Source organism: Falco rusticolus, chromosome 8 (assembly GCF_015220075.1).
Source record: "Falco rusticolus isolate bFalRus1 chromosome 8, bFalRus1.pri, whole genome shotgun sequence".
Classification (NCBI taxonomy): Eukaryota; Metazoa; Chordata; class Aves; order Falconiformes; family Falconidae; genus Falco; species Falco rusticolus.
In genome coordinates this window covers 41,919,889-41,944,662 of record NC_051194.1, presented here as the reverse complement: position 1 = coordinate 41,944,662, position 24,774 = coordinate 41,919,889, and the positions used below count along the sequence as shown (strand labels likewise).

General features: G+C 37.1%; 1 protein-coding gene across 5 annotated transcripts in view; it reads left to right on the top strand.

The window, feature by feature from the left end:
* The window catches only part of FIGN (fidgetin, microtubule severing factor), a 106,375-nt gene that overhangs the window by 18,164 nt on the left and 63,437 nt on the right, over positions 1 to 24,774 (top strand). For 2 of the 5 annotated variants that reach the window (XM_037397827.1, XM_037397825.1), the window contains one exon: positions 18,040 to 18,188. The exons of 2 other annotated variants lie outside the window; for them this stretch is intronic. The gene's annotated coding sequence lies outside the window, so the exon portion shown is untranslated. Of the gene's footprint in view, positions 1 to 16,370; positions 16,456 to 18,039; positions 18,189 to 24,774 lie in introns of those variants that run through there. One more of the 5 variants, XM_037397828.1, reaches the window with a different exon arrangement.

Genomic DNA, 24,774 nt, shown 5'->3' with positions numbered 1-24,774 from the left:
ATTGTTTAGTAGGTTGAAATGTGGTGTAATAAAATTAGACCTTCAGTCTTCTAAAGTTACTACTTAGATGGCACCCTTGGGATGGTAAAATGGCTGTATAAGCAGATGAATCAGACAGTTTCACTGATGGATACATTTGTCAGTCTCTGTTACAGATATAATATATTCTTATATCTGTAATCCTGACACTGTTACATCCAAATGAAATCAACATGAGGTTGTCATCTTTAAGCAAATATGTTAAGTGTTGTCTTTTGTGCTTTGGATTTGAAAGAAAGGGGCCCAAGGGAGCCAGCATCATGCAAATGGAACAAATCCCATTTCTTCTGAGCTGTGCTGTTTCCCCCTTCATGGCAGCTGGCTGTGTTATCTTTGTGTGTTTCTCTGAGTGCTGACAATTCTTTCAGTGATCTAAGTTAGGGCACATTAGAAAGTGGAAGCAGCTGTCTGTCGTTATACTGAGAGACGTGTTTGCTCTACTGCAAAGATGAAGGACCATGAATCCTTGACACACTCTCTCCCCCCTCCCCCTTTACTTTCCAACATGATCAACATTCAGACGCACAGATTGTCTGCTTGGACAGTTTTTTGTTCTGACTGACAGCATCTGGCATAGACAAATTTAAAAATACATAGCATGCCATGCTTGGAATTGGAACATCCCTTCTTTATTAATCTTCTCATTTAAACCATTCATTTACATTTCAAGAAAGGTTACAGCTTGATATGGTTGAAACATTTATTTTAAATGAATAACCTCCTAATGAAATACCTTGAATGAGCACCAAACAGTCAGTGTTCATTAAAAATTACACCTGATTAGTATGGCCTTGGAACTGTTGCGAAGAAATAAGATTTCCCCATTGTCTCAATCCAGAATAAAAAGAAGAAGAAGAAAAAAAAGTGTGTGTAATATTTTTTTTTTTACCAGAGCTAAATGGGAATAGTGCTTTACCTGCACCCCCCCATCATTTTCAAGAATACCATGTTATAAAGCAGTAGCCTTTAAAATGCTATTTGTCTAATTAAATCTGGGTTTGCTGGAACAATACATTTGAAGGGAATGCCTAAACAGTGTTTTGTTTTGGTTTATTCTACTAAGGCATTTATGATCTGAGAGACAAGATGCTTTATGATTTGATGTAATCTGAAATCATATATATATATATATATTTCTGCTGAGAAGCATTCACATGTTTGTATACAATACTTTACTAGTAAAATAGAACTGAAATGGTGGACCACCCATTAAAATGTTTATGCACGCACACATGCACGTATGCACACGTACATTCTGTACACTCTCATCTTCATGATCCAGGTTAGCAATGCAGACATGCTTGTCTAGCGTTTATGTAAAAATAATACGAAAATTGGCTGTACCAGTCAGTATATGGACTTTGAGTCCAGGAAGGGAGGAAGAAAAACCTTTTCTTGTATTAGGCATTTTAGATGCTTTATATCACTGTGGATTGCAGCTTTAACTACTCACAGTACAGGGAAGAAAAAAAAAATCTTCCAGAAGGGGGGGGAGATGGGACCCAGTATTATAATAAAATAGAAGATTGTTCAAGTGCTTGGCAGTAAATATGTAAAACAAGTATCCTGGCTTATTTGGAGAGGAAAGAGATTCTGTAGCAGACAGGCTCAATTAACAGTTGTACGCAGGAGAGGACTTGTATTCCTTCGGTAAATGTAGGAGAGGTCATTTGCTTTAGGATAAACTCTGACAAATTTCAGATATAGACATAAAGGCTGGAATAGATACGACAACAGATTTTTCAGTTGCGCATCAAGCATTTTGTATTTGCAATGGCCATTTACATTTTTTTTGTCAGTGAATAGGTTTCTTTTTTATTAATGTTTTCCTGAATAATATATTTTTAAATTAATTGACTGTGAAACAAGCATTTTGGAACAACAGGAATTTTAATACAGCCTTGAAATATCATTTATGCTTTTTTAAGAATTCTCTTAGTGATGCCTAATCTGTTTTTCTTTTTCTGGGGGAAGCACTAAGATGATAAGTTTTTAGCACAGGCTTTACTATGCTAGTTATGTGTAATCATAAAAGTGAAATCAAATTTTATTTTAAATGAAATCACAATTTTTCCCCCACAAACTCTTCCATTTATGTGATAAACTTCTATTTTGATTTTTTTTTTTAATGACTAGTTATAAACGCTTGTACAGATATGCATCTCTAAGCAAACTGGGAATAGGTTAGAGAACACAATTCCCTGGTGTAAAAAGCAAGGTTTAGCAGTAATGCTTTTAATCTGGACTTGCAGAGGATTCAGGAGCATCCATAGATCTGCTTCAGTAATTACCATACCCCAAGTGGCACTGGAAGAGACATTTGCCTAAAAACTTGATGTCTTCATTACACTGTTTACATTTTAATTAGAAACATGAAAATTAGTGATTCATATAGACAACTATAGTTTAAGTGGGTTTGCTCACTAGCCAATAAATCATAGAGGGGTAACAAAATGGGGGGGAAGGCACCCCCACAACCTGCATCTGCAAGCAACAAACCCTCTCAAACCTTACAGTTGCTTACAGTTGTAATAAATAGTTTACTAGGAATCATGAATGTGAATAATTTGTTGATATTAGAAGCTGGTTCAAATGTGGGTTTTATTTCACCGGAGATGAAATTCCCATTTAAATTAGCAATGCAATTTTAAAGATAAAGCTACTTGCACACAGTACTACATGTATGTGAATGATATGTGTGTAGGATATGCATATGTAGCCTCTGTGTGTGCATAGATATAAAACTGTAGCTGTATTAAGAAGAATTGTTGTAGGAATATTTTGGCAGTGCTGAGCACTACCTAAGGCTGCAGAGAAGCCAGTTTAGCCTGTTCCAGTGTGTCTCCATAAATACATGCAAACATTTGTATAGCTGCACACAGGGATGTATATATACAAATACACACAGAGGCAAGGAAGGATATGTTGATAATTTCCCCCTGAATTTTGCATGTACCTGTCAGCACCAGCGGCCTAAAAACACTCCATGCAGGAGTGATGGGGAGAAGCAGCAGTGCCTGTCAGCGTCCCTGCCTGAGTCAGCAGCATGTCCAGTGCCAGCGCCGGGGACAGTCACTCATCCAGCCCTGCCCTCCCCGGGGGCCGCCGGCCTCCTCCGCACCGAGAAGAATGACCCCTCTGTCTGGCACGCTCAAGATCCCGAATCGCACCGCATCGGTGTGCGAGTTCAAATCCCTACTCCGAAAGGCAGAGCTGGGATTCCAGCTAATGACTCAGAGATACAGAGGGTCAATGCACTGGTGGTCTGGAGTACTGAGCCATCGCGCCAGCTTAGTTGTACTCCCCCACCCCACCCCACCCCCTCCACCCCTGTAACTCACTGTCTTACCCTCCTCATTCCCCACCCCTCCCCCCAATTCTCTTATCATAAAAGTGATTATATGCAAAATTGCATTTCTTCTTCTAAGAATACTTTATGGGTTGTGTTCCTTTGAATTTTGGTTTGATCTGCTTGATTAAAAAAAAATATTTTGCTTGGGGGGGCATGGGGGAATTGTTTTCTACACTTCTAACTTCGTTTTACGTTAGTTCCTTATAGGCTGTTTTGGGCTTTATGCAAATAATACCTGGATAACCAATTTCGTTGAATGGGAGAGTGAGCCTTGGTAGCAATAAGTGAAAACTTGTTCGTTTAATATTAACGTATTTTTCTTTAACCAAAAATAAGGGAGTTTCCTTCTCCCTTGCTTTTTATTGGGTTTCTTTTTGTTCAAATCCTTAAGATTTGTAGAATAATCTCTTTCCAGAACTCTCATCCTGCATTCTGTTATTTTCTTTATTATATATATATATGTATAAAACTTTACATATGTGTCTATAATTCTTCCTGTGTACCTCAGATTTTTAGACAGTACATGATATATATCAGAATAAGCATTTTAGAAAGATGTTTCTTATTCGCCAATATGAATTGCATTTTTGTTCTTTCATCATTCGAGTGGTATTTCTGAGCTAGAGAATATATAAACCCAGGTATATCTTGTGGCTATTTTAATGCTTTATGTAAGTATTTCACATGCCAAAAATAGACAAGTGTCTCTGTTTTGCATTTGGTTTAATGTTAAAATAATGTTTCAGTTTCTGTCAAACACTTCTATTTGATCTAAAGATTTGTTTTCCTTCTTCTTAATTTAAGTTCTTATCAAAAAATATTAGTATTGTCCCCAATTCCTAGTAATTTGGCAGCACTGCCATGAAGTAACTTGAGCACACACTTCATTTGACTTAGTGACAGTAGTCTGTCTTCATTTGTTCTGTTTTCTCTTTTTTTTCTTGTTTTTTCCTTTCTTTCTTTCTTTTTTTTTTTTTTTTTTAAACCCATCTTTTCAGGTTTAGGCATGTTATAAATGTGACTAAACAGAACTGTCTACGTGTGCAAAGACAGAAACATGCTGCTTGCTGGTACGTACTGCAAAATTCTAATAGTTTTGCGCTATCTGTTAAATTCAGTGTGCTTTCTGCATTGTGGCACGAAACAGTTGTGCCGTGAGGGAAGCTGGCTGCCTGCCAGCCATCGACTATGAAATCCTGGGTACCTGAGAGCTTATCAGGTTCTTTTGCTTTGTAAAAGAAAAAGTGATGAAAATGTTGGTAAACTGCCATGAAGGTTTAAGGCTGCTGGAATAAGGAGCCGTGTAATCAGATTGGAAAATGGAGTTTGAGATTCTCTGCATGGGAAGCAGTCGCCTGTGGACCTACCGAGATGCTGTGCAAGTGCCCGAGCTGACCACTTTGTTAGCAAATCAGCTTGTTTGCTGCAGCAGCAGGGTGGAATAGGCTAGTCCTTGTGATGGTATGTAACACCAGTAATATCTCTTGCTTTGCACAATGTAATCAGCTTGCAATTAGCTCACTCTACATTAACCTTCTTGATATTTTTCCCTTTTGTAAGACTGTGCACTTTAAATAATTAACTATAGAAAGTAATCCTTCAAGCAAATCAAAGCAATCCTTTAATTTTATCACCCTGCTGAAAAAGTATCAGGTGGTCAACTGGTCTTCATCAGCTGCTGGAAATTCTCAGGCTCACTGTAGCGTGGAGAGGTTCTTTAACCCGTTCACATTTAGAAAAATGTCAAGATTTTATATTTCTCATGTAATATAATGCTGCATCATGAAGCTGCAATTGGAATTGTTTTAATGAAAAGCCTTGGGAGAGCCCTTTCCTATACAGACAGCTTTTATGCTTCTGTTTGTTTAGGCATTTCCATACACTACCTCTCAGAAAGCTTTGATGACACAGCCACTTGTACTGATAATTCCACTGCTTCACCTCCAGTGAACTTGATTCACTGAGGTTGGAGAGAACAAGGCTATCGTTGCTGATCTTGTGCGTTGCTTTTTAATCCTCTGAAATAAAAGCCAGATAACAGGAAAATTTGTGTGTTAGGCAAACTTCCTTTTAGGTAGGAGAGTAAAAGTTTTAGTGCTATTTGTGGAAATGTGGAAGCCTGAAGTTTATCTATGGAAAAAAATATTAATTCAAATTAAGTGTGCAGAACACAATCTGTCTTGCTGGTATTTGAATGGCTTACTACCCAAAAGTTCCTTTGTCTATTTGATAGTTTTGGGGTTTATTGCAAGCTTGGATTTTCCAGAGTCATCCTGTAAAACACGTGATTATTTATACCCTGGTAATATAATATAATAGGAATGTGCCTGGTATTTCATGTAAAAGTTTGGTTCTATTTAAATAATTGTTTGATATGCCTTGCTGATTTCTAAACTTAAATCACTCAACAGTTATGCTCATAGGAATAACAGCAGTGAAATTAATGACAAAAATGTTTACAAATAATAATGCTGTGCATGAGCCTTATTTGTATTTACATTCATTATATGAAAATAAATATTGTGGCTTATTTAAGGCTGTAATGAGCAAAGTGATCGGGAACTCCTGTCCAGACATTTTGTTTAGAAGATATTGGAAATGGTCAGCAGCTGCTTTGCCACCCCCCACAAAAAGTCATTTCAGTCATCTCGTTGAATTCCAGTAGATCAGAGCAATAAACTGAATTTATAATATGTGAACTGCTTTTACCAATGATATCTGTGAAAGCAGTATTGACTGGCTGTGTTAAAGTCATCTTTTATCTCTCTTTGTAGAATGCGAGCATGTTTTGAAAATACAAAGCCAGATCCTACTAATCATACTACATTTATCATATTTTAATGTTGGCTTTGACTTGGTTTTAATACGTATAAAAATTCTGGAATTTATGTGCACATCTGTTTTCTGTGTGCCTCAATTAAAAAAAAAAAAGTGAAAAAATAAATAAAAAACCTAACCTGAATACATCTTATGCTGCAAAGATCTACTTTATATTCTTTTAGAGGACAAACTCCATTAGATATGCACTTACTGTACATTGGATTGTAAATCTTACAATTTAATGGTAATTCAGTGAGCAGTTATTGCTTCTGTGGCCTTTTTTCTTTCTTTTTTGTCCCATCTCACTTGTGAAATAGGGTTACCCTTTACAAGTGTCACATCCATAGATTCATCTTTTGTACTCTATAGTTGTTCCTAGTGCATCATTCTAAGTGAAAAGAAAAATAGGAAGCCAAAGCTACAGGAGGGGCATTGGGGGAGGGGGTCTATACATAGAAATACAGCATATAGCAGCAGAAAGACCAGTGCAGTTTAGCATCAGTCTAACAGATTAAAATTTTGCTGTAAAGGTACATTTTCTTTAACCTCATTCTCATTCATTTTTCCATACCACTGTAGCTGGCGTTTGAATTCCCAGGAAGCAGAAATGGTGTCTTAATGATACGAGCCTTTTTGCCTTGCTTACACTGTTAATACTCTTATCCCTTTTCTGATATGAAATACTTTTTGTAGAAACAATATACACATTTGTAAAGAAATTATAAAAGGATTCTCCTTTTGAAGATAATGAGTTCTCTTCAGGAACTGCAGGTTACGTGGAACACAAATGAGCTCTAAGTGGAGGGATTTAAAGTCCTGCTACAGCATTTAATTTCTTGAGGAAAGGAGTTCAGTTCAAGGTTAGCCTGTTATTGTGGCACTGGCAACTACTTCTCTCTCATTCCTGTTCTTCTGCCAGCAGTACCGCACAAAAGGCAGTCATTTTTATTTAATACGTAGGGAGGTATTAATCACTGCAGTGTTTTCTCGCAAAAATTTGTCTTATCAAATTCATTGTTTCACCACTCATGACAATAATAGGTGTTTAATTACTCAATAAGAGCAGTTTATAGATTCCATTTTTCCTGTTTGCTGGACAAATGGTATTGATTTTGTACTTTGATGCAACATGAAACTGTATTAAACACAATTAGAATTCTAAGGCTGGCATTGTGTATCAGTTATGGTAACTGAGCTCCTTGCTAAAGAAACTACATCTTCCAAATTGTCCCTATGTTTAAATTCCCAGAAGAAGAAAAGCTCTTTAAGGACACTCCTTTTATTACATGAGTTCTTGGTGTGTTTTCTCTTGCTTTTCACTAGCATTTGTGATTGCTACAAATGTTAGATATTTTGAATAGACAAAGAATTTATGTAATATTTTTTTCAGATAATCCCTTTACAGTGGTAATAAGCGGTGCACATTCCAGCCTCCTCAACACCTTTACCATTGTCTCATCCTACCTTTGTGCCATACTTATGAACAAGATTTCTTGTGTGAAAAATAAAAATGATATTGTACCCCAAGCTTGAGCTTGGACACTAAAAATTTATGAGATGAGGGAAGACAGCAGACTTCTTTTTCTATTTTCCTAGAGCCTTCAGTTTTCTTCAAAGGGTGACTATTAAGCCACATGTGGGGTTTACTTTTTCTATCTTTTTATTATTATTATTATTATTTTTAATGATGGTTACTATTCTACTGTCATTCATGGCATGTTATTGATATATCGACATCTGCATAGGCTTGAGCCATTTCTTCAGGTAGGATTTTAGATGATTTGTAAAATTTCACCGTAAAAGTAATTGTTCGGTGCTTCCTTTGTGGGTCAGTACATTTTTAATTACAATTCTTTTCTGCTACTGGTGCTTTTGTAACAATTTCCAGCTGGGAGTATTTAGTGTTTTCTTATCTTGTGTTTGTTTTCATTTCCAAAGAATCAGAATTTAAAAGCATGAACTGAAGGTGAGCATAATCAAATATCTGTATCTGAATCAGGAAAAGGAAGAATGATTCCTGTCAGTGTGCATTCCACTGTAAAACTTGTTTAAGTAACCAGTGATAGTTTGATCTCATATGCTATCATATGAATTTTTGATGTTTGTTGGGTTCAAACTTCTAAGTAAATAAATCAGATAAAATCCTTAGTTTGCAATTCCTACTTTTTCTTCTTACTAGTTTTATTTCTAGGTTCTGCTTGCAGCCTATAGTTTTCCTCATTTAGCTCAGTTCGGGTTTTTCTTAAAAATACAGAAGAATTTATGAAGAATATACTTTGATTGAACAGTATATTCAAAGAAAACCTGTCACAGAGTTATCTGTGTTAATTTTTCCCACATCTAAATACTTTCAAAGTACAATTGAAATAGAGAAAGAAAACGCATGTACTTGAAATAGCCTTTGAATTGCATATGTAGTGTGGTGTGTGCTTTTTGGGGAGCATGGCTGGTATGAAGAAGCATCCATCATTTAATCACCTGCTTTTAAAGGAAGCAGTATTTTTCCTCACAAACCTGTTCATATTGCACAATATCACAATGTGAATATTAAAATACTTACATTCATGTTTTTGTTGTTATTATATATATACATATATATATTCCTCAAAATCCGAAAAGCTCAGATTCCTTATTTAAGCTTACTTTAAGCTCTTCGGTGGGTCTACTCGTGCTTAAACTTAAGCACATGCTTAAGCAATTTGCTGGGTCAAACTTTATACTGGCTGGACCTTCTTGTTTCTCCTTTCAGAGAAATGATTTATTTCCCATGTGTTCTGAAAAACTTGGGCACCAGTGGCTCATTCCATTGTTTGTGGTTTAGGCAGTGGGTTAGGTGTTCTTCGCTTTATGAAAATCCATACAAATTTCAATTACACAAACAGCAGGTAAGACATTAAAATTAAAAGGATGTAGGATGCACATTCTAATCTGTGATGGTGTCTCAGCTATCCAGATGTTAAGGGAAAATTGAATAAATGCAAGTTGGATTCTGAATAATTGAATATATTGTTCTTATTTATTTGGATTACTGTAGCACTTAGATGTCTCGACCAAGATGGTGACCTTGTTGTGCTGGTATTGTAAAAACATGTAGTGAGAGACTGTTCTGCGTCAGAGAGGTTACATTCTAAATAGCTAAGATGCACAAAGGTTAATAGGGACACAAAGAGGCGCTGAAATGTGAAGAGACTTGCCCAAGGTCATATAGCAGGTCAGTAGCAGAGCCGCAAGTTAAGCCTACATCTACGGGCTCCTCTTGCAGTGTCCTATACACTAGATTGCCTCCCCAATGATTAAACTATCTGCCTTTAATAGCTATTGAGGGAAGTAATTGTCTTTGATTTAGCAGGGAATTTTGGACAGTGACATTTGACTGCATTTCTGCTTGATTCTTGCATGTTGTAGAAAATACGGAGATATAATTTGGTAATATGAGAAAGAACATTAAAGCATGACTCTTATTTTACCCTGCTTATTGCAAATTTTGTAAATACTTTCTGAGAAGTGGATACTGTTTCATAAAACGTTGCCCACAACTGCTGGTGTTTCTGGCTGGTTTTACACACGTATTTTTGCTTTTCAGGTGTAGCATACAAAAAGAGGTAGGGCTAACCACCTTGATTGACTCTCAGGGAATGATGTGTTAATTACTTCAGCCAAACCATCCTGAAGCCTGTATCCTCCTTATGACAGTTCAGAAGCTACACTGCTTCATTTCAGTAACTTTATTACCATTTGGCTCAGAGATTGCTATTTCGCCTTGGCCACAGATTTCATCAGTTGCCCGGTTCACCTTTGTCCACACTATACTTGTGAAATGACCTGCTCCTTTAGTGCTTGTCAATAGTAAATTGCTGCATCCTCAGTGTCCAGGCTGAAGCACAGTGAAGAACACAACTCTTTTATTAAATTACTGGATTTTACACTTAATTTTTTGGGATTAAACCTGAATGTGGAAAGTCTTAATTACCATTTAATGCCAAGTAATTAAAGCACTGGCCAGGGTCAACTATATAAAGCACATCAGTTTGAACTGCCACCTGATTAATAGGCTTGGTGATATAAAAAGTTCAGCACAAAAGCATGCTCTGCCAGGGTCACTGCTTTAATAGCTGTAGAAAGTGCAGTTTTTGCTGTAATTCTGTTCTAACAATTGGATCAAAATAATAATTTGTGAGGTGTTCATGCTTGGCTTCTTCAGCGTGACGTCAGGTGAATTATTTGAATTTGACGTCAGTTAAATTGGTTTTGTGGGATATATTGATGAGGAAACCAGTTTGGCTCAGGTCTTTCCTTAATTTCATTTGCATTCTTCAAAGTGGACCATAAAGTACAATTTTTTTTCCAGCCGTCTCTTTCAGCTGAGAGTTATGTTTAGGGAAGGATAGAAGATGTAATGTGCATCAGTTGTGTGTCTATGTTTTCGTCAGTTTACATACATGCAATCATCGATTTGTTGTAGTTCAGGTGCTGTATGCACTTAGGTGTGTGTTTGCCTGTGAGTGTGTGTTTGGGAGTGCACACAGAGTTATGCTAAATAAGTTGGGTTAATGGCTGTGGTTTATATCCCTCTCCCTATATATATCTATCTATCTACATATTGTATTCTGTTATGAATGGGTTTCCTGAGCCATGCTTAGCCCCAGAGGCTCTGGTCTGCAGGATCATTTGAAAATTGTGCTGTGTTCACATTTAATATAGTGGGTTTTGTTTTGTTTTTTAAACTCTTAACAGTTTATTGATAGGGTCTGGGCAAACTGCTGCACCTTCAGCGGACTCAATTAGCTTTCGCTGGGCTCAGTGTGTGTGCAGCAGGCAGCCCAAGCATTAGCAATTGCAGGACGGGAGCCATAATGATTTTCACCTAGTGACAGCTCCGTGAGCATTAATTTTGACAACACCCTACAAAATAAGTAAGCGTGGTTATCCCCACTTTATTACTGAGGCCTCAAGAGGAAGGATTAAAGCCTCGATCCCACTGATAAATGTGCATGTCCTTAGCTCTAAACATGTAGGCAGACCTATGTATGTGAGTGGGAGAGCCTTTTTCAGCAAAGTTAAGGACATACGTTTTGAGCAAATTTTCTAAATGAACACATTTCCATGTCAGAGCTAGTTTTTTGGGGTTTTTTTGGTCTGGAATACTTGGTTCTGGCTTTGTTCTTCATACTTCAGCACCACTTTCAAATAAACTTACAAATACTGGGTTTTATTATTTGCTATAATGATTACTTAACATGTAATAGCAAAGGTGTCAGCTGTCATATTTCCAGTGAAGATTGCTGACAGTTGTATGAGTTATTTGCTATGAATCCACTTTGGGTTTGATGTCAATGTGGATCAGGTGTTTTACTTTGCTTTTTTGTTACTGTTTTTGAAGGCAAATTTTCTTTCATCTGTGCTCAGCGTAGTTATAGCACACAAAGTCCTTAGCTGGGATTTGAGTCTCTCTGTGCTGGATGCCCCACTTTTTTGTAAGAGCACATGTGAAGAGCATGCAGTTAAAGGCAAGAGAGATGAAGTCGGGAGAAACAGTTCTCTTGACTTTTATTACAACCTTGTTTGAAAACCATGGCTGTGACAGCTCGCCCAGCCACAAAAGTGGCCAATGTGCTTTTTCTCCAGCCTGGCTGGAGGTGAACCCTCCACCCCTCTAGGCAAGCCAGAATTTCCTTGAGGGCACTTCTTGGCAGAGCCAGTCCTTGGACTCCCTCCCTGCCTTCTGCTCTGGAAATCTCTTGGGCGCTGGCTGCCGGCTCTGGGGGATGCATGTGAGTTTTGGGGGGAGCTGGGATTTTTTTCATCCCATCCTCCGGCCTGAGCTGCAGGAGTTGGTTTACATCCAGCTCTACAAATGGAGCGCTGCATGGGTACCTCAGGACCATATTGCAAATGGTGCTGTGTGGGGCTGGCACAGTTGCCACTGAGCCCCTGTTTCTTTCTCTCCGGATGCTCGTAAAGCTCTCCTTTAATTTGACAGTTGCGGAGTGCACATTTTAAATAATAAACAGGAAATCCAACTTCCACTCTGTTTTTTATGGCATTTCCTCATGATCTGTTTCTGTTAAGGATGACTGTCTCCTGCTAGATGGTAATGAACACACTGATGTATGTTCACAGGCTCTGAGATAGTGTTCAAAGCAGTTACAGGTTGTTTTATTAACCATGTGCCTTTCAGTTTTACTCTTAAAACAGGACCAGCACAGCAACAAATTGGAATTTCAATTGTCAGAGTATTTCAGGTTCTGATAAATAGACACAGCAAGCCAAGGTATTTTTTAATATTCCTACTATGGTGAAAAAAGTTTAGTTGAATGGTTTCAGAGAGATGAATAATTTCAGCATACTGAGCAAGGAAAAGGGAACCTTGCGATGCTAAGTGTTTCAGTGATTAAACTATAGAAATTATGCCTCGCTGTATTTGGAACATCCTATAAGACTGTTCTTTTCATAATTTAGCTGATGGACACAAGGCAATATTAGAATGTCAGTCATTCAAGCTTAGGCATTCATAAACACAGTTCCAAGTGTTACCCTGTTTTGTAGGTGGCAAAATAGAGGCTACGAAAAGGTACTTGAGGAGCACTGTGATCTAGCAGACAGTGATTTTTGTCGTAGTCAGATGGGATTACTGAAGCTCCAAGGTTAACTTGTAGAAAGGGTTAAATTTTGAAAAAGTAGTGGGGACAAAAAAGAAAGGATTTATTAGTGTGTTTGAAATTGTTTTCAGTTCGGTCAGCAGCAGATTGATGATGGTAACACCAGCTTACTTTTTTAAAATGAGGTTTCCGAAGCATTTTCATATCCTCTGGTAGAATCTGTTGGAAATCTGTCCACAGGACTCCAGATCATCACAGGTGAAAAACCTAGACCACAAAAATTGGTGTGATGATAAAAAGAACTCATTGTTTTCAGAGTCCCTTGCTTCAAGACTTAGTTTGACAAGTTCAAAACAGCCCTCCTGTGAATACATGACAGAACTCAGAAAAATTAGAGCTCAAGTTCTCTGTCTTTAAATATGATGGTTCTTTATTGTCAGAGATTTAAAAACTCAAGACGCTAGCTTAAAGTTGCTCACTAGCCCATAGAGAACACTACTGATAGGAGTATATGTGTGAAAATGCTCTGTAGAGCCTCCCCCTCCCCCCCTACAAACAGCATTAAGCAGCAGCAGGGTGGGTTTTGGTTTTGTTTTTTTATATTCTGGAAAACTCTCCCATGGACAGACTAACTACGTGGCATTTTAGCCTGTTCTGAGGAGGCAAAGGTTAGTAACTGGAAGAAAAAAAAAAAAAGAATTATAAGAAAGGTTGATACCCAATCTAAATAAATATTTGAAGGCTCTTTAACAATTACAGCCTGCTGAATTTTTCGATGTACAAGCCTATTGCATGCAAAGAAACGTGCTGAGTGCAGACATATTTCTATTGAGTGAAGTGAGTACATCTCAATTCTGATACCTGCTTGACACACTTTTTTTTTTTTTTTTTTTTTGTTAAGAGAGAGAGACTTTGATGAGCAAAACATAGAATTGTTTGGTTCTATTAAGAAATGTCACCATTTATCTAAGTAAAACTATTAAGCCTTAACCTGTATCTTTTCTTTCACCTTGGTGTATGCCAAGGGTAAAGGTTCAAACCAATTCTTTTCATGTACATAATCATGGGCTGCAATTAGTTACAATCTAGTTCTTTTAAAAAGAATCCATTAAGAAATCATACCAGGTGAACAACCACTAAAGTAGAAAATCTGATGCATTAAGAGTTACAGACTTGCCATGTAAACTTTGTGTGGCATTTAACATCACTTAGAAGAACATTAAGAGTAACTTATGTGTTATGCCAGTATTCACAAAAATAAAAATTAGAGGGAAAAAACCCATACAACTAAACCAAGCTTGAGTTCTTTTCAGTAGGAGAGAACATTGATTGTCACTGTGCAGCAAGAAAACCTTTGCATGATCTTATGACAAAATGGAGGATGTTAAAGTAATGGTTTACTAACTAGAAAGTGACTACACGATATTGTAAACCACTTGTTAATGTGGAAAAATTGTTTGTCTGCCATTAAAATACTATAAATAAACAGGAAGAAAAAAAAAAAAAAAGACATTTGCTGTCTTGGAGGGAGATAAACTGGGTCTAAATAAGTTATCTCAATTCTGGCGTAGCACTGCAGCTGCCAGGTAGGCTGCTTGCTAAAGTGCAGGGGACGTGAGGCTTAGGAGCCATTCTCAGGTACCTAAACAGTGGGTGCACCAACCAGGAGGGAATCTGGTATCTGGAGGACCGACCGAAGTGAGGTAGGAACATATAAGTGAAACAAAAAAATACGTTTGCAAGGATAATGACCATAACAAGAAACATGAGAGCTTACATCGAAGACCCGCCTGACTATCTGTCTCTTGGCAGAGGCCAACAGTGGCTGGTAGAGAAGAGTGTGAGATCCCACAAGTGTGGGGCTGGGGGCTGCACGGGAGCTGCAGGCACTGTGGCAGAAGGAGCGTGTGCCCAAGGTGCCGTAGGCTCTGCGGGACTAGGCTGCAATGCTCAGCAGGGTGTTTAGTTTCCAAAGGGATGTAATTCTGCACTGTGTAAAGCTATTGAATGAGAAATAAGAAAGTTTTTACTGATTGCCATAATGTCTAGCCATTGAAGCAGATTTAGGGAGGGTTTTTTTATACAGCAGACAATCGTTAGTTATTAGCTGGAAATATGCTAATGAATCTAATAGGAATAAAATAAGAAAAGATTCCATAGAAATTGCTCAAACTATCACACTTAATAGGCAGTGATAATCCTTCTGTAGTTTTTTTAATCACTCTATCAACTTCTAGGGAAGTAATATTTTTCCCCTGTCAAATTTCATATATTGAAAATGTCTTAAAATTGTAATTTTCAGTAAATTTATGTAGAGTTTTTCATAGGAATACATATGCTGCTGTGGGTACTGAATTAGAAAGTTTTAAAAAGAAAATTAATTATAAAAGTAGAACCTTCCAAGACACAATCTTCATGGAATCAGTCAGTGGGAAGAGTCCTATTTGTGGTACTGCCAAAAACGTTCGTCCAGAAAGGAATATGGTATTTAAGACAGAGATAAGAGAATGGTAGGCTCTATTATTTGCCAAAAAACACCCCAATATTTTTTTTTTTTTTTGACAGGCTCACAAAGTACAGCTGGTGTGGTGGAAGGTGAGAGAGCTGTTGCATCCTAGCAATATTTAATGACAGTTAGGAAGGACTGAGGAACGTAGGCAAAGGGTTTGCAATGGTTGTCCTTGGTCTGGAAGGACCAGTGGGCCTGCTCATGGGGTGTGTGACTGGGAGCCAGGTCCTGGGGTTGTGTTTCTGGAGCTGCCAGAGAGTGGCTGTGGGATGCTGGGGGTGGCTGTGTCTTCTAGAGGTTCACCGCTGCATTGTCCTCACCCTGTCACCAGACTGTGCCTTTTGTTGTGTAATGGTGGGGGTAGCTGTGGTCAACTGCTGGAGGCAGAGGAGTAGCAAATGCAGATTTTATTGTTTGTAAGAGTTATACCTCTGCTCAGTCATCAGTAGTTGGAGAGAGAACTGGAAAAAATGTATGACTAGGGGAAACTACCATGAGTTTAAGGTGCTTTTGCATCATTTGCAGGATAGTTTTTCAGTAGCAATCTTTGTTTTGCTTGTACAATAAAAGCCTCATTTAGGAAAACTATATTAGGTGTGGTTTTAATTAAGTACATAAAGAAGTTTTTAAATTGAGATGCTCCCCTAGATGGGGTCTAGCCATGTTAGTAATTCCTTATTAACGTCTCTGGTCTAGAGTACTTCGGGAAGACTTTTTAGGGAAAAACCTCTTCATTTTTTTTAAAATTTATTTTTATTTGTAAAGACCAGGTCTCTAGTTAGGAAAAAGCAGGCAAGTTTTCAGCATTGTGAACTTTCTCTTAGGTAAATCAAGTTATTTGAAATCTTTCTTCTTAAAATGGAAGTATTTGTGTCACTTGTGAAGTCTAGTGCTTGGAACATCATCAGAATGTGGAATAATAAACGTACAAGTAAAACTACTAATGAGAAACAAAACATTTTCAGTAGTGTTTAAATGAGTTATGGTAATGTTGAACAATATTCACTAATATCATGTTGCTGTGCCTTACATTTCCAGGTATACTGCAGTCATTAAATCCTGAGAATTGACTCCAAATACATCAAAATTAGAAACCTCTTTGCACAACTTTCATGTTCAACTCTTCTTACAAGTTGGTAATTAGAGTATTTAACCTTACTCTCCCTTTGTTTACTAGAAAATCCTATTTTTTTTAACAATTACAGAAATACTAAAGCAGATCAAGCAGTTATTTTGACAAACAGCTTGAAACATTCTTGCCTAAATTCCACAAATAAAAAAGCTAACTAAATAATCACCCTGAGCAGATTTTCACAGGGACCTCGGTCTACCTATATAAAGGATAATTACACTGGTGTTTTAACGTGGGGCAAAGGAAGTGATAAAATTAGGGCATAAGAGACACTATTCCTATTTTGAGAATGTAGTACAATAATTGGTAAGGGATTTTTATTGTCGTTTTATTATACCGAGGGTTTTTTTTTTTTACTTCCACATGGTTGGATTATTTTTTTTTCCAGGCTTTTAAGTCTTGTGTTTAGTGGCACGAATCTGGGCAGACTGGGTAGGAAACTGCATTCAGTGAGGTCTCCCAATGTATTAATAGTACATTTTTTAAGTTATGGGTGTTTGTGTGTGTTTTAACTCTGCAGCTTCCATCATGCACCCCCTCACTAACTCTCTCTCCCTGTGCCTTATGTCTGGTAAATGAAGAACATCCATTTCAATGCTGCCAGCCCTTTAGCCATTACTACATTAGAGTAAGGACTGTCAGCCATTGCCTGGGGCAGGTCCATTGCTAGCTGATGCCTTCTGGGGGGGCGCTGGAGTGAAATACTGGGTTACAGGGCTCTTCTGATGTACCCAGATCGGAATCAGCCCATGAATCAATCACATGGGCTACATTGTCTACACAAAGTATGTTGCCCCGTATTGTCTACATAATGTTGTGCAGTAAAAGTGCGTTTGGCATTTCATCCTTTCTTCTTTTATACATCTGTAAATACAGGGCAAAACTAAATTTTTCAATTTTGTACTGCCTTAATTTGACTGGTTCTGTTGAGTGAAATTCCAGAATTAAAACAATGATGCTGCAAACATCTTACAGTCCTGAACGCGTTTCCCAGCACTGCTGTAATACTTGAGTTCTGTACTGTGCCATCATTTCATGAGATCTAAAGATTGGGTTGCAGCAGCAAGGGCAAGCGTTTCTGCAGTTGGTACAGAGCTTGCGTTTTTAAAACAAAATAACAAACATTCATTACATTTTGATACATTTATTTGGCAGTTTTGAAGCTTTATTTTTTTTTTTTTAATGTCATTGCTTTCAAAGGGTTTTGTTTTCTTGGGTTTCTTGTACTCTTTTTGCAAATACAGATGAAGAAGGAACTTAACCCTTCTAGATTCAGTGTCTGTCCTGGTAATAATGTAAACCTCTGTGCTAAAGAATTTCACTGCAAGGGAATAACTGTGTAAACAATAAATATGTAAGTAAGGGAGTAACTCTGTGGGATGTTTAGCTATTGCCTTATCTTCTTTCACAAAGGACATTTAAAAATTAAAAATAAAAAAAGATGTTTTTAATTTAATCTTGCTTGCAGTTTTCCGTGCCCTCTGTGACTAATTTAAAACATTTAGAAATTATTTTGAAAGGAGTCATTCCGTACAAAATACAAGCATGAATTCTTAGTTTTGTTTTGGTTTTTGTTTTTTTTTTTCAGGATTTGTTTGACAGAATTTCACCTAACGATCTATCCAAACCAGCAAGCTTCACTTAGTTTCAGCCCCAAATTACATCGTTCGACCCCAGTAGAAGTTTCCTCCATTTCAACAAATCGAGCCCAAGTTTGTGTGACAGTGGATAGATGAGGTGAGCTGATGAGGGTCTGGGAGGCATTGAAATCAGAGTGGCAGGTGAGGCAGCTCTCAGTGAATGGATTTGAAGGACTAAATGTGAGGGTTTAGAAATGGAGGAATTGCCATACTGGATTACATCAGGAGTTCATCATGAAAATATCTCAAGTTTGTCAGTACCCATCAGAAAGCCCATTAGAGAAAGCTGTATGAAAATCACAGTAACAATCAAAAACAAGCTGAATGAGAATTGTATCAATTAAGTTTAGATCTGTTTTACAAAATCTGTGTTTCCTAAGTTTTCTTCTTGTAATCTTAACCCAGGGCAGTTTATCTTGGTATAATTTCATTGCACACACATCATCAGACTGGTATGAGTTTTATTTTCTTTCCCCCCCCCTCAGGTGTGGATTAATGCAGTCAGACAATTGTCAGACCTGTGAACTGTGGGTTATCAGCCACTAGATACTAGGACTAAGATGAAGAGCAAGGACTATTTTTATTGTAATCAAACAGCTTAATTGAGTTTGGGGCATTTCTTCTGGGTTGGATATAGTGGCGGGACAAAATTGTAGGGAAAGCTGAACCTGCCTGTACTAAAATTTGCTGTCAATACGGGTGCTCTTACAAGGACTGGATCACTGCAAAGGACTGACTTGTATGTTACAAATATATAGGTTTCGTTTCAATTGATCTTTTAAGTTTTAAAAATTATATTTTTCCTCTTGCCACGCTGTTTTTGCCAGTGTAAAGATCATAGGTTTTATTTGATTATATTTTGGTAATCTGTAAAATGAGACTGGGTCACCTTGCACCATGCAATATTTCACTTTGCTACTAAAACTTAATGCCATCTTTTTGTCTTTCAGTGAGTGGATGTCAGAGGACATAACATTAATATAAGACAGGCATCTCTAATATTTCATGAATGGCCTTTAAAAAAACCTCAGAAAACAAACGCAGGAATTAAAAATTGACACTAGGCTAGTGAATTTCATCACCTTTCTCAAATGTTGAATGGTTTTCCATTTATGTATCTCATCTATTACAAGACCTATTCTGTGTCAGGCAAGGCTATTAAAAAGCACAGGTGGCTTCATCAGATTGAATATATTGGTTTTCTCTTGGGGTGGGGGTATGGAGAGATTTCCATGAAAAAGTGGTCAAGAAGATCAAGAGGTAACATCCCAAAATGAGACTAGTAGCTTTTCAGTGGGTTAGAGTTCACTATTATAAAATGGGAGGCCTGGGATTTTGTGCTTCTTTGTTGTTTTTTTTTTTATTTATTTCACTTTCTGCATGTTGAAAGTTAGTCTATACTTTTCAGCTCTATAGGGATGTCAGGTAGGTTAAATCAAGATTTTATAAAGTGTTCTAAAACAGTGCATACTATTAGTAAATTATGGGGGCTTTGCTTCCATTTTTTATATACTGCATTTATCAAATGTAGTGTTCCAAAATTACATGGCAATATATACAGATGTGGATAGCTATGTGTCCATTTCTATTTTTTAATGTGAAATGTCTACAGATTTACTTAGAGATATCAGAACATTGGATTAGATACAACTTTTTGTAGCAATATCTCTGCATGCTGATTTTTATATGTGGTAGAAGATACATAATGCTTACGGCTAAAACATGCAGGGATGATCTATTTTTTGCATTCTTTGATACTTAAGGGTAGGAGAACTCTACTTAAACTTCTGAACATCAGAAATTTCAATGTCTAATCCTTCATTGGACCAATTGTACCATTAGATTAGAGCATAAGAGAGAGGGGGATGGCTGTGTCAGTGTGTAGGATTTATCCATAAGCTGAAATAAGCATTACATAGTCTGGATGATGTAGTAAGAGGAAGTATTCATGTTTTAACTCTGAATATTCATGTGCAAAACTGGATTAAGCTACTAGTGAAACCTGGTATCTAATTTATATGTAGTAGTTTTGGAAAACAAGAGTGGAAGAGACCACTAAGACCACCAGTCCGGTCATCTGTTATTGCAGATGCCATGTCATATAATCTCTTCCCTAAATCTGTTGAGTTCCCTAGATTTATGGAGTTCCATGCTTAGCATTGATTATCTCCACAAAAATGATATTTTATTTGGCAAAAATCAGTGTTAATAAGTTCATGTACGTTAGCATGAAAGAATTTTAGAAATTACTTGCTAGACAGACTGGCCAGATAAACAGTTTGGTGGAGTTAATTCATTCCTAGTTTCTAAAATAAGTGTGCAAAGAACTGTCAGCAGTTGCTTCCCTCCCTGCAGTTCTGCTGTCTTTCAAGCACAGAACAAATGCAGGTCTACCCTTAGTGTTGGCATCCCCCCTGGAATTAGGTGGTTTTAACAGACTCCTCAAGATCTTTATAAAATGTTGGCTTAGATAGGTGGCCTTCTAGACAGATTTTGTGAACCGATATTGACCTTTACCACAGCCAAATGACACTGTTAAATTTCCTCTGCCCTTTAGACTCAATAACTGTTTTGTTTGTTTTGGTTATTAACGTGGGTTCTTTTTAATTCACACATGCAAATATAAATATCTATCACCGTATGACAATATGTAGATTTGTGGTGGTTCCAAGAGGACCTTGGGTCCATAAACCAGTGGCTTTATTATGTAATGCTGCATAAATGCTGTATTTTCCACTGTGACAGATACAATCTTGAACATGTATTTTTCATGTTACTTAACTATTTCAGAACATCATGTGTGAGAGAACGCATCAAAATGGAAATTGCTTCTACAGACGCAGCAATAAATATTGGTTGGGTATATTGCATTGTTGGGCTCCATGTGTTTTAGAATGTTCTCAATTCTCTTGCCCTAATCAACACTGTAAATACTTGCTGCATTTCCTGGTCAACCATTTGTTGGATTAACAATTTGGACCTTGCAGTTTCTACCATACACTTTGATTCTTTACTGTATATAGTCATGGTTATTTAAGACCATCCCCTAACAAAATTACTCTAAAAACTCCTGCCTTTTCCAGCTATTCAAAGAACGGCAAATCATGTAAATTCTATGCATTATATTTGGGGTTAGTAGTTATTTGAAGATTAGCTAGTTTAAAAGCTGAGAAAAATCTTTACATTTGTGCAGAAGTCTGTTGCTGTGTGACACATAGAAATTTACCATCTTTTCATTTAAATATTGAGAGGGGTTGTATTTTGTTTTGTTTTAAGGAAAAGTACTTGCCATATAACCTTCAGCAGAGATTAAAATAGTTTATAGTGCATTACTGAAATGCATCAATATTTGCAGTGATAAATGATGTAAAAAAAAAAAGAGAGAGAGCTTAAAAGACAAATATGTCTGATTACGGCAGTTTTGTGCGGGAGATTTTAGACAAAGTTGTTGGCATATTGCTTCTATTGAATATTCCCTTAAAGGATTTTGCTTAAGTTATTTCTCCTTTAAAGTCTTTATAAACATGTCATTCATGTCCCATTTTTTATCTACTCTCTGCTTTATGCCATTGAGTTAGAATAGAATCATAGTTCCCTACCTCATCTTTCAAGTGAACAGAGTACTGTGATGGCCGCGTATCTTAGTTAGTTTTAGGGCCCTTTACTGTGTCAGGGATAACACCGTGTTTCCTGTGGAGCCTGAGTACTCTTATGAATGACTTTCCAGCACCAGACATAGTATATGCCAATTTTCTATTGTATACTTTCCTCTGTGGATCAATATAGATGTTAATTAACATCTTAACAAAATTATAGTTATGCTCAAAGGTCTCTCTTCCCTTGTATCTTGCCAGGAAGCTGATCTTCAGCAAGCTCCTCTCATACCAGACATTGTCAAGAACAGACATAATTGAAATCCCTTTTCATTTATCCCAAGGCAAAGATACTTTTCTTTCTTTTCTCTTCAGTAGATATGCACAGAAGTTTGCTAACTGGGGGGATGGAGCTGCAAGCCTACTATAAACATCAAAGGTGACTTGATACAGAGATTCTTGGAAGAAGTTTCCACCATACTTGAAGTGTCGTGACACTGTTTCATTCAACTGCTTTTCCACATTGCAATACATTAATAACCTCTTTTCAGGTTTCTTGGCAGATGAGGAGAAAGGGAGGCCTTCAGTAGAAAGTTGGATGGTGATTTTGAATGAATGAGGATGAAGATGAACTGTTAGCCTTAAAGCTTGTATGAGGTAGTCAGAACACGAAGAACCGTGAAGTAGGTCAGTACTTTTGTCTTCTTTTTACATCAGTTGTTCTGCAGAACTGCATTTACAAATGTTTAGCTTATATTCACACATAGCACTGATATTTCTGTGTCTCCTCCTTGAATGTACACTATCCGAGATTATTTTCTGTTGTTTTATCCCTTCTGTCATGTAGCTTTTGAAATATCTTGTGCTAATAAGCATCTGATAGATCTCACCAGGAGTCTTGGCTTCATCTTTAGTCTTCCTTCATCCTAACAATTCTGCCTACAGTACATACTGTTCACAGGGTAGATCTCACATATTGCTGTTCAGCTGCCAGGCTCTCAAGTAATAAACCCTGCGTTTTATTTCTGAATTAGTGAAATTATGATTTTAGGAGTGTTCTTTCCCTGACAGAAGATGGGAGTCCAACGACACATCCTTGACCATGGCTGAAGAGTGCCCAGCAATTTGGGAAATTAGTTCGTTACTGATCACTCAGTTTCTTAGGGTGCTGCAAAAAAATACTCTATTGGACAGGTTCTTGTGGAAGTGGAAGAGCTTTATGATGCTCTGTCTGATTCTTTTGTTATGGGACTTAGAAACTTCGCCCTTTAGTCCACAATGCCATTTCTTTCCAAGATTCTGTAATGGTATGGCTGAAAAAGCAAGTTAGCATTCAACACAATATCAAATTATATGCAACCAACCTAATAGTGAATTTTATTACTCAATCCAGTTAGATTTTGAGCTGTTTTGCTCTGTTACTTAGACTTAAGAAGTTTAATCCGCTATTAGTCAAAGCCAGAAAGACCATTTTGTCTGACTGAATTGTGTTCTGATGTTAGATTCTCTAAATATTGCGTTATTGTTACTTGTCCAACGTTCTTTTAGGCATAAAGGTAAATTTGATGCCTCTTATCTTCTTCCTTTCTGAAACTGAAATAGTGCCCCATTCCTCCCATGTTATAGTACCCAGCAATCCCATAATCACTTGCATCCTTTAAGGCTTGCAACTAACAATAATGTTCAGATAACACACATTGCAGTGGCAATGGGAAGGAACCCCAAGTGTTACTAATACCATATATACATTATCTATTAATTTCTTTCTATGTATGTTCTTTGGTAGCACTTCAAAAATTACCAAAACTTGCCCATGACGATTAAAGAAACTAGTGATACTGCTGTGTTTCACATGGATTGGAATCTGACTAGGCACATTTTTCAGTATCTGCATTATTATTGTCCATTAATTCCATTAAACTTGAGGACAACATTATTAGATCATTCCATTACTTAGAATAACTTAAAATTTTGTTTAATAGATTGTCCTTTATCAGATACTACTGTCAGCTGTGCTTTATCTAGTACAAATACTGCATATACACTGTCACCAGCTTAGATGTCATTTCGTTAGGAGCTGCTGTCTCAGCAAAATGAGAATATTAATCTAAAAGAAGTGTATTTTTTTTTCAAGCAACGTAAACAAATCTATCCTACTTAGAGCTGCAGTGTCAATATTTTGCACTGCCTGTGTTGACCTATTCATTGTGGTTTTTGGCATATGGAACAACTCTGAAGATTCCATTTCTGGCCTTTCATTATAGGCCAGTTCAGGGTATTTCCAGCCCTTATCTTAGATATTTTTCAGGCCCTGAATAATTTTCATATATATGAAATATACATTCTGAAATATCTTAGAAATTTCTATACATTTAATCATAGTCCCATATTGCACTGAAAGTTTACTTCTTGGTGATATAGGGAGTGGGTACTCCAGTGAGTTTGTTTCATTCTGGACAAAAGCTTTAGCAATTAATGTTTGTCCAGTGTTCTAGAGAGTCTACAGCTGCTGAAGCTTTTTGAGGTTTGACCTCAGCTTTGCAGATCTTCTGCTGATTGCTGGAAAAGGAAAAAAACACTTTATCTACCTGGGAAGGAAGAAAGTTTCTGAGCATTTTTAGCAAAGGGCAGAGAGAGCTTAAGACCCATTTTAGTCTGTGTTGTGTTCCTTTCAATACCAAAATGTCTTAAAGATTTATTCATTGGATACTTTTAAGCTTTATTAGTGCTAAGGATGTTTGTGTTTAAATTACACCATTGTAGGATCATTATGCCAATGATTTTCTTCCTCACATACCTGTAGAAAATATAAAGGATTTCTGATGCAAATGCTAACAAAGAGGTGAAACATTGATTGACTTGTTGAAGATTTTCATTAGAAACACTTTGCTCAGGTGTAAATCGGCAACTGGTTTAGAAGTAGAGCTCTTTACACATGTTCCTCATTCCAAAGCTCATTCCAAAGCATCATTATACATTTTGTTTATCTAGTAGAGCCAGCCTAGAGATGAAATCAGCTTTTTCAGTTAACTTCTTACCTAGATTTGTTGCTTCCACTTTCTAGAATGTACATGTTTGCTTAGCTTTAGC